This window comes from Euphorbia lathyris, chromosome 4 (genome assembly GCF_963576675.1).
Source record: "Euphorbia lathyris chromosome 4, ddEupLath1.1, whole genome shotgun sequence".
Taxonomy (NCBI): Eukaryota; Viridiplantae; Streptophyta; class Magnoliopsida; order Malpighiales; family Euphorbiaceae; genus Euphorbia; species Euphorbia lathyris.
Window position 1 is genome coordinate 64685619 of NC_088913.1, and position 6000 is coordinate 64691618.

Here is a 6000-nt window from a genome sequence, read left to right on the forward strand (position 1 = left end):
TCATCAGTTGCCCTGTCTACAACTGAAGCTGAGTACGTAGCTGCTGGAAGCTGTGTTGCAAAAGTCCTATGGATTAAGCAACAGCTTGAGGATACAAAGTTAAAACAGAAACAATCGAAGTCAAATACGATAACAAAAGCGCTATTGACCTATCCAAAAATCCAATCCAACACAACAGAATGAAGCATGTCAGCATAAGGCATCACTTCATTAGGGATCATGTACTCAAGGGTGAGATCAAGCTGACCTACGTTCCAACAGATGAACAACTTGCGGATATCTTCACCAAGCCCTTGGCTCGTGAACAATTCAACATACTAAGGGAAGCTATCGGTATGTCTAGTCCTCTTCAATAATACTATATGCTTAATTGAATGATGAATGATTACCATACTGAGTGACTTGTGCTAAGTTAGTAACTTCTACATGCTGAGCTTAAAATGTGTTATGGAAAATCACCCTATGCTGAGTAAGACATACATGCTGAGTGATTATCTTAGGCTGAGTTACTAAAGCAATATGAAAACCCTCTAAGTAAAACTGTGCACTCAGTATCACAAAACGTCCAGTATTCTAATAAACTAAGTAAAATTCACTTGCCCAATTAATGCTTGCACACGTGCCATAAATAGCCACCTAGGGAGACGTAATCGCAATAAAACGAACGCGCCGAACATGTCATAAATGCCAGAATCTTTGTCGATTGATCATCTCGAGGTAAAACGGCTAGTTCAAACGTTTAGGATCAATTCGAACGTCTATAAATAGTGGAAGAATTCCCACTTATCATTCTTTACACTCGAAATCTTTAGCAAATCGACTCTCATCGCTCTCTTTCTCTAAATCTCAAAACCTCTAATCATGTCGGATTCCCAAAACCTCTCCGGTGGTGGTTACGACGACAATCACTCCGATGAAAACTCTAAGTCTCCTCCTCAGTAGGAATATAGTGAGACTCCCACCAAAGAACAAGGTCAGCATGACCAAACCCCAAGCAAGAGCCCTCAAGCTGACCTCGCTACCTCTTCGAAAAAGAAGAAGAAAAAGAAGGACAAGCAGCCCAATGAAAAGATTTTCCTCCAAGTCTATAAAAGCGTTAAGAACCATGAAGTCCTTCGTTGTCGATGGTTTTCTCCGAGCTTCGTAACGGTTGAGCAACCGTTCTGTGAGTGGATCTCGAAGAATGGATGGGCTGGACTCTTCTCTCTTCCCGGTAAAACCTACCCTAGGTTAGTAAGGGAATTCTACTCCAATCTCTGTGTTGACGAAGAAGATGCTGACCATCTGGTAACCCATGTCAAAAATCAGAAAATAACGATTACCCCATCTTATTTATCAACCCTGCTAAAACTGCCAGCCAAAGGGAAAGAATTCAGGACAACAAAGGAGAAATTTGACCACCCCGTGACGTTTTGTAAGCCGAAAGACCACAAAGGGGAAATCTTTAGTACATGCATGAGTCAGAATCAAAAAATGGCTCACTACATGCTGACTAACTTTATCTTCCCTAAAATCAACTCAGCATCATCAGCTTCAAACTTCGAGCAGTGCTTTATCTGGCACATGCTGACCTATCAACCACTCAACATGCCAGTATTCCTTATTGGTGCACTTCAACGAAGTACTGGGAAGCTCAGGATGGGGTCCCTCATTACCAGAATACTTGAAGATCACCAAATAGACCTGATTAATGAAACAGAGACTTGGGGAACTAAAATCACAGCAGCATTGCTATTTGGGTTAGTATACAACCAACCCCTCAAGCCTAAGAAGGGAAAAGGGGCCATTGAGGAATATGAGGAAGAAGCTGATGTTGCACAGGAGGTGCAAACCAAGAAAGAAAAAAAAGAGGAAAGCTATCCAAACTTCTTCCAAAGATGTTGATGCTGTTCCAAAGAAAATTAGGTTTGTGTCAAAGGGGAAGAAAGTTGATGCTGAGCAAACTCAGGACACACCTAAGTCAGCAGAGAAGCGAAAAAGGCAAGATGAGCCTGAAGAAGAGAGTGAGGAAACTCCAGAGCAACCACTGTAGAAAAGGAAAAAGAAATCCTCAGGATTAAGTCCTATTGATGCTGCCCCTCTAGGTTTAGTGATCTCCGATGACTCACACTTCGCCAAAAGTCAAGACATTGTTCTTGAGAAAATCCCTGCTGACCAAGATGAAGAAGAATTGGGTAATCTTGGAGGACAGGTTGATGCTGAGGAGACAGCAAATGTTGAAGCAGTTAACACTGAGCTGGATGAAGAACAAGCTGAGCCAACAGCAAAAGAACATGCTGACCTTGAGATAAATTCACCTTCTAACTCTCTTGATTCCATTCAATCTGACCCTTCTCCTCCAAAGGCTAAGAAATTGATAAGACTTAAGAAAAAGGCTCAGAAATCGCCATTTATTGATCTTTTGGGTGATTCTCCTCTCCGAAATCCCATCACCGATCTCTCGAAAATGCAATTCAAATTCTTTTCATCTGTCATTGAGCCAGCTCAGGAGCAATTTACACAAAAACAAGCCTCTGTTACTCATCCTGAGGAACAAGCCACGACTCCAACCAATCTAATCCCTGCCGAGCAAGAGCTCGAAGTCCAAGCTGCTCAAAGTGAAAAGCATGCTAAGGAAAACCCTGCTCAACCTGAGTTAACTCCTCCTGCACCAACTCAAATCAACATTGAGCAGGCCAATATTTCTGCTGATCTACCTCCTTCCACTCCAATATCAGAGAATGTTGAGAAGTCAGTTCCTGCAGCTGACCTAAATAAAATCCCAGCTGTTGATCATGCTGGCCCCTCTGGCTCCACTCGAATTTCGGCATCTGAGAACATTCCTGAGGCAACATATGCGTATCTTCATGCTACTGAGTCCGGACGTCGCATTATTGACTCCGCTCAGACTATTCTCTAGGATTTGAACACTTCTCATGCCGATGCTGCTGGGTATGCAAATGTTGAGTCCCCAAAAATCTCGTCTATCACTCAGCTTCTCAATGAGATCAAGGGTCTCAAAGATTTAGTAAGTGTAATGACAACAGTCCAAACACAGCAACCCAAGCAAGAATCCATCGTCAAGCTGGCCGAACTGCAGTTAATGATGGTGAATCACATGGATTCCCTTCAAGGCCAAATTAATGCTCTTTCTGCAGTCAACATGGGCTATGCTACCTCTACTGAGTTGAATCATCATTTTATCAAGTTGAACTCTGAGCTGACTGGCACTCGCGAGCTAATCTCCTCAACTTCTCAATGTTCGGTCGAACAAATAAGCGAAGCTGTCCGTCTACTCAACTTGATTAAAGAAGAAATGAAAACTGATCAACTCAAGACAAATGAACTGCTGCAGTACTCCCGAGCCACCTACAAACATGTGCGCCACACAAATGCCCAACGTCAGTTTTATGACTCGGCTTTGCTCAAGATGTACCATCAAGCTTATGCCTAGCTGACTGACACAATCACATGGATTGGGAAATCTCAGGAATATATATTGAGTGTGCTCAGTGCCTCTATCCAAATTCCACAAGATACCTTGGACGATGGTATCCCAGTTTTTGATGGCATAAAGGAAAGCATGAAAAGACTTAAAGCTTATTCAGTGAGGCTAACTCGTGCTGCCCTCAATGACACATTCGTTCCTCCTCCGCCCGATGGTGGCAAAACAGGAGAGAAATAACAAGCTGATAGAACTCAGCACGTAGGCGAAGCATCGGGTAGTCAGCAGCCGCAAAAGGGAAAAGGCAAAGTCAATCCTGCCCAAGCCCAAGTCAATAGAAAGAAATAGTTAGGCCAGTTTGCCAGTTTTTATTCTTGACTTGTACTTTTTTGTGTTTCCCTTATCTGGCGTACTGTGTTTTGCTGACTATATAAAATCATGCATCGTTTATTCCAAAATTGATTGATCCTATATGATGCTTACTTAAGTATTGTGCTTTATGCTGATCTGTCTTAATTGAACAAACAAACAAATGAAAAGGGGAATATACTCAGTACACATTAAACTTGATACATTTGCTCTAGGTTTCCTATAACTCTGATATCAAACTAACCATGTGTTGAAACACCTTTCCACAGGATTTTGATTTGACAAAATTAATTAAGTGAAATTAAATATTCTACAACACACTAAGTTTAAATGCTTTGATTTATTGTTACTAATGTGTTTGTTCAATGTTGAGTTTATAATTTATTATAAGACATAAAGATCATAAGGCTCAAGCCCTATATGGAAGTCAAGGCCCAAGTCAAACAAGCCCAAGATCACTCAGCCCGCGTATGTCAAAACGCTGCCGTTGAAGTGATGAAACGCATGCTGAGCAAAGAAGGATCCAGAAGATCCACATAGACAACTTCGGCTAGAAGCTGCTGAGCTGTCTCGACAAAATGTACAAGACAGCCGCTGACCACAAGACAGCTTCCAGACAAAGTATTTCCTCTTTTAGTAAAGATCAGAAGACGCAGCAAGCTGTCTGGTTGACGTTACCTAAAATGGAGGAACATACTGTCACACTGACCGAAGAACAGAAGATGCTGGAATCTGATTGGCCAAGAGAACTGCTGACAGACTGAGTGAAAACGACCTGTAGCCGTTTCCCTCCAACGGTTATTTCGAAATTCGAAATAACCAGAAGCTCTCACAGCTCTCTATAAATAGAGCATTCAGAATCCACATTCAACAGAGAACTTTGAGCTAAAGCCGCTACGCTGACCAAACGTGTATAAAAGTTCTCCATCAAAAGCAAAGCAAATTCTTACACTACAAGCTTATTCATTTGTGTAAAAGTCTAGAGTGATTGATCCTCAATCATCTAAGGTGTTCTAGCAATTGTTGTTTAGGACAAATCTTAATCATTTCTGGGAATAGAAAGGAGAAGCTAAGTACTCGGTTTTAGTACTTAGTGAATTAGAATAGAAGTGAGTAGAGGTATAGAGGAAGGTACTCTTGTTATACTCAGCTTCTGACTTGTAAAGGGTTTTCGAGTCTCTACCTTTAAAGAGCTTAGTAGTGAATTGGAAATCTCGGAACGTGTTCCGGGGACAGGACGTAGGCTTAGAAGAAGCCGAACCTGGATAACTCCGCTGAGTGAAGTATTTCTAACCCTTAACTCCTTAATATATTGCTTGCTTAAAACAAACTAAAACTGACCAAGTAAAAGAGGTCAAGCTGAGTTGTGCACTACCAACGGGTTAGTTCAGGAATAGACTCTAAGTGCTATTTCCTGACCTAAGCAACGAAGCTGACCTAGTCACTAGTTGACTAAGCCAGTGTCTTGCTGATTGCTGATCACAGCACAAGCTGAGTAGAATGGAACTCAACGTGAGAGAAGATAAGTCATCTTCAGAACAGAAGCTTAAAGATCAAGAAACTGAGTGGAACGAAACTCAGTATCAAAAGTAGGAAAGTCTTCCAAGAACTATGTCTTGCAGAACGAAGTTGACCATGGAAGCTGAGTAAAAAAGAACTCAGTATATGCACTAGCAAACAATCACAAACAACGGCTACCAAAGACAAGCTGAGGTCAAACGTTCATTAGCTAAAAGACGAACTGGCACAAGAAGACGAAAACCTGCAAGAAGAAGATAAACCTAACGCCTGCGGAATTCAGACGACAGGATTGGCCTGCAAGTCTGAAGCTGACCAGAACCTTGTCTCAAAAAGGAGCCGTTTGGATCAACGGACAAATCCAAAGTTCAAACCATTTCTGCTTCAGACCTCAACTATATAAAGACATGATGATTCCTGGATCATACTAGAAAAAACAGCCGATAACAACAAGTACAAAAAGTATATACATACAAAAGCACAAAAGCCAAAAGAAATCTTACACCAAATTTCTATTCTTGTATAAAAGCTAGATTGATTTTCTGTAATCATCTAAAGTGTTCTTCGTCTAAAAAGAACAATTTGTATCAATTGTAAAATTGAGAGTGTTGTGATGAGTACTCGGTGTTGAGTGCTTAGTGGTAGAGAAATCTAGGTGTTGGGTTATAACACTTAGTAGGAGTTGAGTA